The 14,031-nt window shown below is 32.2% G+C and overlaps 1 protein-coding gene across 3 annotated transcripts in view; it reads right to left on the bottom strand.

Annotated features, from left to right (window-relative positions):
• LOC128234376 (muscarinic acetylcholine receptor M1-like) overlaps positions 1–14,031 on the bottom strand; it is a 327,690-nt gene that overhangs the window by 295,423 nt on the left and 18,236 nt on the right. Inside the window, exon 1 of one of the 3 annotated variants that reach the window (XM_052948585.1) lies at positions 12,777–12,809. The exons of the other annotated variants lie outside the window; for them this stretch is intronic. The gene's annotated coding sequence lies outside the window, so the exon portion shown is untranslated. Of the gene's footprint in view, positions 1–12,776; positions 12,810–14,031 lie in introns of those variants that run through there. 3 annotated transcript variants of the gene reach the window in all.

The following is a 14,031-nucleotide window of genomic DNA, read 5'->3' as shown; positions in this document are numbered from 1 at the left end:
TATACCAAAATATTCACGTGGTGGTTTTATTTAACCGGTAACAAGGTAAATCCTGTAAATGAATAGTGATTTAATATGGTCCTGAATAAACAAATTAACAAAATTACACGGTACAAACAATGCTTACTTTTCAGACAGTAAATCTCATACAAAATGCCGTGGTCCCTTTTTTATTGAGAAAAAAAGAACATGGCACTAGTCCTGTTTTCTACCTAGCGAACGGAACACAGTTGATGAAAGCCTTTTTAATTTTTATTAAAGTGCCATCTTTTACTTTAAGAATGGAAATAATAACGACTCCTTTTCCGAATGACGCAGTATTTTCTTCTATGAAATCGCAATTCACATAAGATAGCCTCTTGACTAAATGTTAATTATATTTATATATTTGGCGCATTATTTACAGATCACTTAGTTTTGTAACGTAGACCCAAGGATTTTAATTCCAATAATTCGTACCTGCAAAATTGCTTAAGAAAGGTTGGACGCCCATTTGAAATATACACATGCATTATTTTATGTTGTCTAACGTATTGTTATCTGGCCTAGCTGAGTGTTTTCCAGATGCCAGTTTTCCAAATAAAATGTCAAATAATCTATGATACTGATGTTTATTGAACATATTTAAATCTTGTCTGCAGACTAAATAGTTTATGAAGCTTCTAGTTAACTGTTTTGTGTCAAATTATGAATGCAACTTGCGTCATTGAAACAATTTTAAGTTATTCTATATGTTCTATATAAGAAACCTGATATATTGTTATGATTTAAAGGCCTATATTGACCACTCCTCGCGTATTTTCTGTAACACATTGAAAGGTTAACAACAGCCTTAAATCTCTTTAATTATATACATGAGTGTCAAATGATGTTATTTTTTCGTTTATACTCCTGCAGCCAATTGTATAAACGTGGATAAGTCCTAACCAGCGGTTATCTTTTGGTTATCTCACTGGTTTGGTCAAGTTATCCGTAAACCGATTGTATAAAAATTAAGTTATCCTAACCAGCGCGTGATTCGGCTAACTTTTGGACAATATTTAACCGACCACTGGGAGTATGGTTAACTGACTTATCCAAAACAAAGATGGCGGACCAGACATAAACAAGCTCGATTCCAAACTAATTTCAACGATTTTACAGACACATGGACTCTGCCTAAATAAAAAACAAATGGTATAACATCGATATCCACGACAGTGATGAATTTAGAGGTAAGAAAAAAAACAATTTCTTATTTGTGACCCAATTTATGCATGAAACTTTATCTAAGGCCATATAGAAAATAAGTTATTAATATTGCATTGTATTATGCTGAGAGGGTTAAATTGTAAACTAATAATTTCTCTGTACTGATACCAAAAGTCACCTATAATATAACTGAGTCTAAATTTGAATAATAATACTAATTTGAATAACATATAAAACTAAACGTTTTAATGTCAACTTTGAATAACATATAATGTCAACATATAAAAAAGATAAATATATTAAATTAGTATCAAAAGGAATGGCCCCATACAAAACTCATTTGATTTTTTTAAGGACAAAGTTGAAACTGACTATACATTCCTTAGATGGCATCTTCTACAAAAAAACACACATTAAATGGACGAAGCCATTGCATTTTACTGAAAGTGACACTTTTTATTTCGGGTTAGCAAATACAATTTTTTGGCAGCTGGTATTCACTTAAAACTTGTTACGGTATATTAAAGAAGATTATATGAATGATGCTTGCATGCTCATGCATTTTATTTGCTGCAATATCAACAATATTGTGCACAGTAAAAGTTAAACACCCCTGTTTCCGGAATGAGCTTATCCGTTGAGATGTTGCACGTGTAATATTTATCAAACTATTTTTGACAGAAGGAGCGTATACATTGTTGACAGTTTTTTCAGGTATTTGGTTGAATATTTACCATTTTAATATGCTGGGCAGATTTAATGAAGTTTGCCATTAAATCTGCCGATGCACATAATTCTATAAAGAGGAAATATGCACTTGAAACAGGTAAGTGCGATTTTATTAAATTGGCACTACTGTACCATGATAAATTAGATTTTCATTTGTCATTTTCATTTTTAAAGGTACACCATAATCCCTATATATTGGTGTATATTAAAATAATTGGTACGCGGTAATGGATTTGACCGGTATTTTTTCATTAAAATTCAAAGACATTTTTGTAATGTCGTGGTATATATGCCGAAAATGTCATCGATATTAACAGAAAAATGCGGTAAACACGCACTGACCGGAACCATGTTTATCAGTGCATTGTGGGTATTTTTATGAAGTTTCGGTTAGGTTAAAGATGTCCAAGTTGGTTAACTTAGCCGCCGCATTTTCTGCCTTTATACAAACGGATAAATGGTTTGGATAATTTTGCCAACTTGGTTAAAGTTAACCGCTGGACACGTTTAACCAGCGGTTAAATCTAACCAACTTTTATACAATTGGCTGCTGAGCGATAAACATGTTCCATTGCCCCGTACATCATTTGGGAACACAATTGAATCGACATAAGGATACATAAATATTATTATTATTAACTTAAACTGTCGTTAAAGGTCAATAACCTCATTTTCTGCTACTGCTGTTAAGTACTTTCTGTGATGTGTTTTTGTAAAAGTCTATGCTTTCACGGCAATATTCAGTCTCATGTTATTATTTTAATTTCTTTTTACAATGCATCGTTATACGGCGTCAAAACAGTTTAGGTTTATACATTTCATTTTGATATTTTGTATACTCCTCAGAAAAAGTCGCCCCATAGCGGAACAGTAAAGAAATGAGTATGCTTTATATATGTAATTGGTTATTAAACATTATAGTGCAAACACCAGTATAAATTTGTCATTGAAACACATATTTTCCTCTTGAAACATCGCCATATTTCGCACATTTCTAGCTTACATTGATAATCGATAAGTGGCTGTTAGGCCTTTAACCAGGTAATATTGCTGTTTGACTTCTGGACTCATCCCTGTAGTTTGGAGGAATACATAGTTTTAGATCCCTTAGGCCACTTCTTTTTTATTTCTTGGTTTACAAGAATTTTGGGAAAAAATGTCCACCGGGTGGTCGAAAAAAAAAAAAAAAGGAAAAAAGACACAAAACATACTCTTAAAGGCCGAAAATCAGAGAACAACATAAAATCATTGAAAATCTATATCATTTACTTAACATTTTAAATTTTTAAACTGCTATTAATGCGTGTTTTAATACACTCAAAGTTTCAAAGTTGTAATCAACACACAGTTTAAATCTTTCATACTGTGCATATAAAACAGCAATGAAATTGACTATAAAACATGTTGACATTTATAAACTACACTTTTTATCAAAGATACATTGAATATCACTCAGCAAGACATTTGTTTAGCTTTAAGGGTAAGCTTAAGAGAAAGAGAATGCAGAACACTTAAAAACTGACCAATATTAAATTGAAAAAAGAGAAGGCGAATTTTACGCATTAAAATACACAAAAATTGCACTGTATTAAAACAATACTTTACATTTTCTAAACATTGTTTCTGTTATTTCAATATTGGAAATGTCAATAAAGTTAATAATTACCAAATAAGGAAGTAACATTTTATGAAGACATTTGAGCTTTAATATTGTGAAAACAATTCCTGAAAACCAAACTAGACCTAGATTTGAGTGTTAGATTTTAACCCTTACCATGCGGGGTCCTAGTTGTGTGTAACCCGATCCATGCTAAGTCCGGATATTTTCGGACCGGGATATTTACCATGGGATGTTCACCAAATCCATTTCAAATTCATATCTTGCAGCAAATTACCACATCAGTACATAAAAATCACAAAGCAAAATAATAAATCTAGCATGTGACTTAACTTTATGTACCAATGACAGCAAACTGACAGAGAAATCCATAATTATGTATCAGATATTTTCATCTTCTCCCAACTCCGCCATTTTGTGTTACATGTATACATGCGTTCACAGGGCATCTATACTTCATGCTTGTTTTTGTTTTTCATTTTAAAGAGTATTCCTTGGTTACAACAACAAATCTCATTCATAGTGAAATATCAATTTCATTACAAATTGAAATGGACTTATTCAAAATAATTTTCCGTGTTGTTTTATCTAAATATTTTGCACAAAACTCCCGACATTAGTAATGTCATTGACACATGTCTTCAACTCTTTCATTGTTTTTACTCTACTATTAACCCAAACATGAAAAAAACATGTAATCTAGAATAAACACAAGCCTTACATTGACTCAATGACAAGTATTTACAAACCATTCTCTGATTTAAAATCCATAAACACCACCGACCGAACTTGTGAAACTAGGTCACCGGTGTCAACTCAGAAATTTTACTTTCGATTTCACCACTCACACTTAGTGCACTGTTTTTTGATATTTAACCATAAAATGTTATAAAATGTTTTTCTCACGCATAATTTACAGATATTTGTGTCTACTTATTCGATGGCAGCCGCTGACGTAACAACAAACCAGTCGAAATCTACTGCATTCGTACTCTTATCTATTCGGGTTTTGTCGATTCGCACCAAACTCAATACGGTCGGGAAAATAATTTTGAAAAAAAGTGAAATTCATTTTATTTTTTTTGTACTTTTCGGAAAATTAGACCCGCCGGTTTTGTAAACCAATTGATATAAAAGTAGTGGCCTTACTATGGCAATAGTTAATTGTGAATATGTTACAGTTCATGTCAAATGTAGACGTAACCCAATGCATTATTCAAATACTAGATGTTATTAGTTGATAGCAAGTTGCTATTTTCTGAGAGAGAGAAAAAACGTTAATTTGAACACGAGGGAGCACAAATGTATTAGCTGTCTAGAATATTTATTAGTCTCATTAGATCTGCTAATTGAATGATGTTAATTTTATAGACTGAAACACAATTAAACATAATTATTATTATTACAACTCGTTAAATGAATTATACACTTATCTAAATGAGTTTCTCAATTAGTACTTAATATATCCATTAAACATTTATACTTTATAAAAGTGGAATTCAAAAAACAGCTTAAAAACTGTCAAAAATCATTTTTAATTATATTTAAGTGTATGTTTGGATTAACTTTTTTCATTTTAATATCATGCATTTCAACAACAGCAGGTTGACATTGACCACAAATTACTGCTATAATTAACGTTGGTAATCCGATAAAGGTCAACAGAGCTGGAAATTAAAACATCTAAAAACATCATCGTTTGTGTTACCCTAATTGCATAATAAAAACATAGGTTATTTGATATGAAGTGCTTTATTAATGTACTCTTGGAAATGAATAAAAAAACGCACGCTTATTTTGATATGTTTAAATTATGTTTTAACATTTTATCCAATGTAAGATGCAGATATTTATTCGTACAAAATATAAACAGTACAATACAGAGTGTACTCTGCATACAATTTTCGCTTCAAAATACACTTTTTCTGTCAAACTTTAACGCGTGAAGAAATTGTCTGTAAGCAAATAAGTTATTTGAAATTTATAAGATAACAAAAAAACTTAACTATATATCTGTTAAGAGTCCGATCTAATTCTTATATATTCGTAATCAATTGAACATTTTCATCCATAAATAAATATGTTTAAATCAACATGTGTCATAACTTTTATATACATGTATTATTTGTCGTAAGATTATAAGTATCTTCCATGGCCGAGAATGTAAGACAGGTTCATTCCGACCCGAGCGTAGGGTGTTTTGCGGAAACGAGGTTTACCGAGTTTCCGCAAAACACCCTGCGCCAGAGTCGGGATGAACCTATCTTACACGAGCGGCTATGGTAGCAGCTTTTTCTCCCACCTTAGTTAAACAAAATTAAATAAAAATGTATTTTTTTGATGGAACTCTTTTGTGCTTAGTGAAAATAATTGCGTATGGATATGCGATAATTCGTGGTTGTCATGGATATGCGCGCAGTGATTCAGATTATGTTAATAGTCAAATCGGTCTTTAAAAAGTTCTAAGGAGAGTGAAGCATTATTTCTTGAAAACTGTTTTATGGTGACATTTGAAGCGAGAAATACTTAATTAGCGTTCTAAATAGTGTCACAAGACAGGATTTCCATGATGCTACAAACGACAGTCTTCAACAAGGGAGGGAATTACAATGTGGTGACCATTAAAAAGGAGTTCCATACGGGCATTTTATCTTCGACCGTGGACAAGATAAGAATTTCTAGCATAGTTAAATTATTGGATCAACTTATCTGAGGTGGGAGAAAATGGTGTCTGCTAGATTTATCAAAGATACTAATCCAAGCAAGACTAAAAAGATCAATTGCTCTCACAGTCAAGGCTAAGAGAATATTTCAAGATATTCGGAGTCGACATGTTAGAGTAAGGTCAATTTGCTCGTAAAAATATTATGCTTTTGAGGTTCATATGTTCTATTTGGTCACATATAAAACAATTTTAAACAATAAAACAATGTAGTAATGCACTCAACAATAAAGTAGCAATAACATAGATCGTTGTCTAATGTTATAAAGAAACATTAATATAAACTAAGTAAAAGCCTAAAATGTTGTATATTTGACCTACAAACTAGTTCCTTAGTAAATGCTGGTACTTGTTAAGTCAAGTGTCAATATGGATCTTTAAGATGTGTTATGTGATGACAAACTTATGTTTGGGTTCTAAATGTTTCTGCATTTCCATAAAGTACACACCGCAACTAGTTATGTCTTTGTTTGATACACCTACAATAAACTTCTTTGCATTTCTTGTAGAAAACAATGAAATATTAGTATTTCCAGTGTAAGTATATCTAATGGGTGAAATGACAACAACTGTCTGTGGTTTCCAGAATAAGCAGAGTAAAACTTGGTAATCTTGTTTAAATGTTTAATTATGAAACATAACAGAGATAAATCCATAATTTTACGAGCGGGTGCTTTAAAAATACATCCGTAGTTTTATGTCAATCTAAACCATTTATATGTACGTCATAATGTGCAACAACCTTCTTCGATAATAAATAACAAACAATCGACCCAAATTCGAATAAAAATCCACACTGAAATAATGGTAATACAGAAACTAAGCTTTAGTTGATTGGTAAATTTATTTTCGTGAAAACTAATGCTTTATCAAAGATAATATATACATTCACTGTTTAGGCATTTTTGCAAAGAACTATCGAGACCATAATAAAGCCATTTTCAAATTTCTTTCGGATGAGAAGCCAGACAAAATAGAACAATAATTATACTTTACAAAACTATGAAAATTGCGAATTAAAGTTAAAAAATGATAATTTTTATACTGACTCTTGGGTAAAAATAAACTGGAACGACAATTATAAGAGTCAAAGGTAAAAGATTTACCACATGAAACTAAAATCAGATGGAAATAACCTTAAATTTGAAAGTGAATGGGATAAGTGTTTAATAAATTAAGTTTAGAAAATGAAATATTTTGATTGGAACAGAATAAAACAATCTTATGACTCAAACAAACAAAAAACAATAACCAAAACAATGAAATGGAACAATTAATAACGATCGTAATGCAGGAAAAACTTTATTTTATAAAGATTTGCACATGATACAATTAAATGGTGGGTTTCCTTTATATTTGATTTTTTTTTCAAATATCCTTGGACTTATAATTAAGTTATTTAATCAAATCTAAAAGCTAGCATTCAGGAATATGACAACACAGCTAATGGTAATCATAGCGTCTAGTTAAATGAGTAGTTAAATGAGAAACATCGACTACACAAATCTGTTGAATTACGCAGCAATTTAGTGACAATAATTATTATTCCTCAAAATCAAAATGCAAACTACATATACTTATAAATTAAATACAAATGATAGGCTTCGTTGAAAGGTTAGGGTTATTTAGCTTTATTTAGTTGCCCGTGAATTGCCAATATTATGGACTCATGTCAAAATAAGCAGTCCCCAAAAAACAAAATCCATGAATGAGGAAGGGAAATGAGCTTCATTTATAAGGTAAGGTAGAAGAAAAATCTTTTTAAAAAACGTCTAACATTTTCATTACAATGCAGACTACAGGGACAAGCCAACACACTAAATGTTATTTGCGCGTACGCAAAAGCTCATAGAGATCTTCGCCTGAAATAAATGCCTTTCTAGCACACCGGATAGGCATTTCCGGTGAATTTAGCCGTGCTGGAAAACTCCATCTGGCATCCCCCCATGCCAGATGAGTCACGCGCTGTGACGTAATAATTTAAATTTATTTTATAATACACTTTATGTAATCATAATTATGAGATTTAAATAGACGAGTTCCATTAACATTAACTTTATAAAAAAAAACTTTAAAAAACAAAACAAAATAACCTTTAAAAGACGCTATGTCGAAGGAACTTATTGACGTATGCAGTGAATACAAATTACTGCGCGTCATGACGTCAGTAAACATCATCGCACTCGCTTTTTGGTGATACGTACAAAAATGCGCTTTTTTATGTTTTTTCTTCACAAAAAATGTAATTTAATGTATGCTAGAAAAAATATCTGTCATGTGTGTCCGTTCCGGATAGAAAAATCCGATCCTCGGGCACGCTGCGTAGCCGGTAACTCGGCAAGCCTCGTTACCTGGCAACGCAGGTGCCCTCGGGTTGGATTTTTCTATCCGGAACGGGAACACATGACAGATATTATTAATCAATAATGAACTATCAAATTTAAACCGCGTTAGTTACGCAGTTGGGATACAAATAGCAGGCTGGCATGCGGTGTTTCACAATACTACACTTTTACCTATACCTTCATGTGAAGGTGTTGTAGGTGCTCGCTCTAAATCTAAACAGATAACCTGATGGAACTTTCCTGATTTATTGAAATATGATATCATTATCGTTATTTATCTGAAATGCAACTGTTAAATATATTAATTTCAAGAATCTAAAAGCTGATTTTATGGAGAATGCAATTTGGTGCGAATCAACTCGAGGTTTCCATTAGGGCCATACAGTAGAGGCATTGTTACAGGAAAGTACAAAATTTTCGTTCCTATATATTATATTGCACCAACATTCCTTGTGAGGTGCACATTACTGATTATGTGATTGTGTTAACTATATTATTAACAATTTTTTCCTCTTTAGATTTAGCCTCTGAGTGTAATCGGAAACACTAACCAAAGTATGTCATTTGGCTATCTTTAAAATCGTAACATTGAAATATATAGCGAAAATGTAAATAATGACCGACACATTTCAGATATCGTTCAAGTTAAAAAGAGATTTGTTTGAAGATCATTTCTGCAGTGTAAAGCGGTTCCATTTTTTACATATTTTTAATCGTATTGTAGTACAAATTTAACATAATACAAACTTTTATGATATGGCCATTGAACTTCATACAAGTCAGCGTGACTAAGAAATTGCATATGACATATGTGACATATCCTTTGTAAAAGTACATGTTTAGACCTTTAAAATAAAATGGCTTAATTATATAATATCCATGTCGGTCTCCGCAAAGAACAGTTTAAGTTTTTAAGTTTTCAATGCATGCCCCATTGATGGTTAATTTAAACTAAGACTGTGTTTCGATAGTGAAACTTGCGGGAACACAGTGCGATTGATTTTTCTTACACTGAACAGGTTTGTTAAGAGGGGTCATGAACTATTAAATCTAAAAACAAGATTGAATGCATATTTGATGAACCTTATACTTGAAATTGGCGTCTGGAAGCACTCACCCAAGCGTGGTAAGGTCTGCAAAGTACAAGGTATACCACCAGTAAAGCACTTTACCCAAGGCGGCTTGAAAACAAATTGTGGCTTTAGAAATTGGATAAATGGGGTTGCTGTGTTTACATTACAAAACTCCGTAATCCATTGAAGTGTTATTGATTATATTCGTCATAAATCATCAATACCAACGTGTGATTAGAAATGGAAACAACTTACTAGCCTATCGAACCTTAGTGTTGTGTTGTGTTATAAATAGTATAGATAATAGACGCAAAACAATACCCGTTTGTGCTGTAATTGTTATTGTGATGGCGATTAATTACATGGCCTTTTATTTATCAGCATTACAATCGTTCTTAAATAAGGATAGTTTATATTTCTCAGATATACAAAAACCTGATTTAAGCAAAACTATAGGTATAATATTAGGTTCCTGGGAACAAACACTACATGAGAAAGCTCAGTAGCCCAAAGCCTTAGACCTTCAATATATATATGCAGAACTACAGAAACAAGTACAGTAGTCGAACGTTTAAACATAAAACCCGTTAAATGGCACAGGGTCAACGCCAAAAAAACACACACAAAGTAAAAAGAAAACACTTCAAATTGTTTTGGCTGCAGCACGAGTCGTTGTAGTTTCTTTATGTTTTGTTGTTATAATTGCGGGCTCTCGACTTCGCACTTATCTCATCATTTATTGTTAACAAACACATATTTGTAACTAATAAGGGTCTTGGGAGGTTCCGTAACACATGTACGTTAAACATGATTTCAAGTCTAACAAACATAAGCATTGTGATGCTAATTACATCACCTGTTCAACCTAATTGATACAAATTGGCTATAAGTATGCAGAACGAATCATTACTGTGTTTATGCATGTTTTCATTTAACTTGTATAATTGCTAGAATGGTTATAATTACTTTGTGGTTTTAACGCTACTTAACATGATTTTTTACAATGCAAAAGAGTAATAAACTGGTTGATAAGATCCTTGTCTTGTTGATTAAACTGGGTATCTTCGAGATAATTGCACCAATTTAATAACATTAAATACAATGTTATATTTTATACGTGTGGTTTTTATTCTGCATTCTTAAGTAAAACTCATGACATCATGTTCTGTCGTTGCCAGTAGGTGTTGGCAGTGTTGTTCCTACCAGGTACATCTATTAACACTCTCATTCAGGTGATTGTTGAGCCCATGTACCCTTGCCATTGGGTCAGCCCATTCGGTGAGTCAATCGCAGTCACACCAATACTGCTGCTGTTTATGCGGATGATGCAGTTTACGCTTCGAAATGATTTATTTAACGCTACATAATAAGGGCAGTCGCATCAAAAGCGTTTCTACCGTCGATTTATCAAATATGTTTTTCAGTTATAATTGGAGATATTTTGAAATAAAAACTGAACATATTTATCCATGTCTGCATTGCATATTCACATTAAAGATGCATTCCATTAGAAAAACATTATTGTTGTTTCTCAAATTATTGAATAGTTACACCAATCATTTTTATGAAAGCGGGTCCTTGATTCATTGAATGAACATTTACTAAGATCTGATGTTACAAAACTCTTTTATCCGTTATATAACATGTGTGTGTCTTGTGCTTAAGTAACGGCTAAAGGTTGTTTGTATTTGCATTCACCAATATGAATTACTGAAGTTTCACATACACTCTGCAAATTTATTTGATAAGTGCAGACTTATGACTCCATCAGGTAACTAAGTGTTTGAAATTTATATTGTTTTTCAACGGACCGATGTACAACATATAATAACTGCCTTGCCATTCGACAGAATATAGTTTCGAGCAAAGTCTGTTGTTTACAGAAAACGAAATGGAAAATAGGGACAACCTCTGTAGCCTCCGTTTAAACCAAAATATTGTTGAAAGGCCTAAGTATCAAACCCAAAGAGGCACCAAGACATCGCAATTTAACATATATAACATACATATAACAAAATATCGTCAATGGTAAATTATGAAGTAAACGCTTGGACCGGTCTTGGTAAAAAAGGTAAAATCCTCTCAATTCGTTACGACTGATACTAAATATTTTTTTGTTTGATTTTTTTTCCTTCTGACAATATAATGTTGGTGTCGTTGATGTTGACCTTTATATACTGGGCTGGACCTTGAAGACCATTTAGATCAAATACATTTTAGGTATCAATCCCTTGTGCAATTATGCTTGATGACCCCACATTAGTTTCATATGACTAAAACGCGAAAGACTCGTAGAGCAAGAATATGTAAACAAAATAATGAACAAGCTTTTTTGGCATTTAAAGAATGCAAAATAGGCTATTTCACGTCAAAATTCAGATGAAATAAAGATAAAATCTATAAACTACTTTATTGTTTTGTAAATTCTAGTTATTCAGACTAAAAAACATTCATTATTTTGAGTACGATACTCTTTTAAATGTTATCATATATGAGGTCATCAGAACCAAACAATTCACGCTTGAAGCAAAAGGATTAATAAACTTAGAGGTTTAGAAGTACACAATTCTTTTTTGTCTGCGTATTAATGCACTATATCAAACGGTTACGTGTAGGCGTTGTTTAACCAAGAAATACAAGTGTGCGAATAACCTGCGACGCAATTCACTTATACGCAAACTAGTTATGGAACTTGGCCTTTGCAAACACGTGGCAAACATTTACTTCACCCACTACCAATGATGTATTTCAATAATATTGGGGTAGTGTGTGTAGAAAATGATACAATCATATCATACACGATATGTCACTGTCTACTGCGTTGCTTTCTTAATGTACTTCTACGTTCACTTAGAACTAGTCAAATAAATGATCGAATGGCTATTAAACGATTCTTTAACTGCATACAAGCGAATTTAAGTAATCGCTGCGTTATCACCAAGATCATAGCAAATACAAATCTCTAAAAAGTAAATTGCAATTGCTTTTGTTAATCCATGAATATAACAAATACAAATTTAATCGACTCAACAAACATTTATCATTTAGAACGTGTAAAACACATTTAAGGTACATATAAAAATATAATATGTACGTACATATAAAGTCACGAATATTATATTCCTTTATTCACTTTTATTAACAAATAATTTCTCCACAATTTCAACACCCTCACCCGTGAGGCACAAAATTATCTCTGCTGAAATCACATGGTTCTAACTAGGTACGACATTGCCTTTTCCGATATACTCCGAATTGTTTTTCAATAAATCTGGTTGAGTGTTAACATCGTATGTACTTTTTTAATGTAATATATTCTAAAAGTACGCGATATACAAATAGATGGATATGAGTAATACTGATGGATAGTTTGCATCTGTTTCAACGTTTCCTATAGAATAAAACTAACCCATTGTCAGCAGCCGAAGTTGCTATTAAATTATGAAAGGCTGAAGTTCTTGAATATTTATTCTGAATAATTTATTCTTTTATTACACAGAAACGTAACTTTGTAGTTTCTCTATTTATAACTTAATTGAATTTGTTGCAATAAAGAGTTTGAACATAAACTTGACGTTGAATCATGTTGCGTAGTACTGCGCATAAACATACTGTATTGAGTCCGTTTGGGTTTGTAGTAGCAACATGTAATTAAAGAAGATTAAAGACCAACACGGATACTTCAGATATGCTCCATTCAATATGCGACATTGTGATTTAAACGGTTTGAATAATATATCGGAATTAAACTACAGTGAAAGGCCTATACAATGAAGACAGGAACAACAAAAAGACTTGTAGGCCTATAACTGGGTTGTGTCTCAATACTTTGAATGAAAATATATACGCGTTCATTTTTGAATATCCTTAGGTGAAAAAACTGTTGCGGATAGGATCAATATGTCAAGAAAAATAACTTCAAATCTTTTGAGATGAAACATAGACAAATGTAGCCTTAAGTCAAAGAAAATGAAATCACTGTCAAAGAGATACCAATTAATGTCATATGGCACTCACGGCCTGGCGTTTTTTGTCGGTTTATTGGTGTTTTAGACACTGTGAAAATGTTTCTGTAGCTTACTTTAATTCAAATTGAATTAAATTAAACATCAAACTACATCTTATTACCGTCGAAACGATTCACCCTTTCTTCACAAAACCAGCATCTATTCATGCAGGCACTTTAAGAGTTGCTGGTTTGATTGACGTTGTCTTTCAATAAATAGCATTGATTATTTCATCGAGATGACACGATAACCCCTTTTGATATTTGTTTAATTTTGACAATTTTTGGAAGGCAATGCCACTCATTCAATCAACATGAAATCTGACACTGTTAATCATTTCCTAACA

This window comes from Mya arenaria, chromosome 5 (assembly GCF_026914265.1).
Source record: "Mya arenaria isolate MELC-2E11 chromosome 5, ASM2691426v1".
NCBI classification, from domain to species: Eukaryota; Metazoa; Mollusca; class Bivalvia; order Myida; family Myidae; genus Mya; species Mya arenaria.
This window is presented reverse-complemented; position numbering and strand designations above follow the sequence as displayed.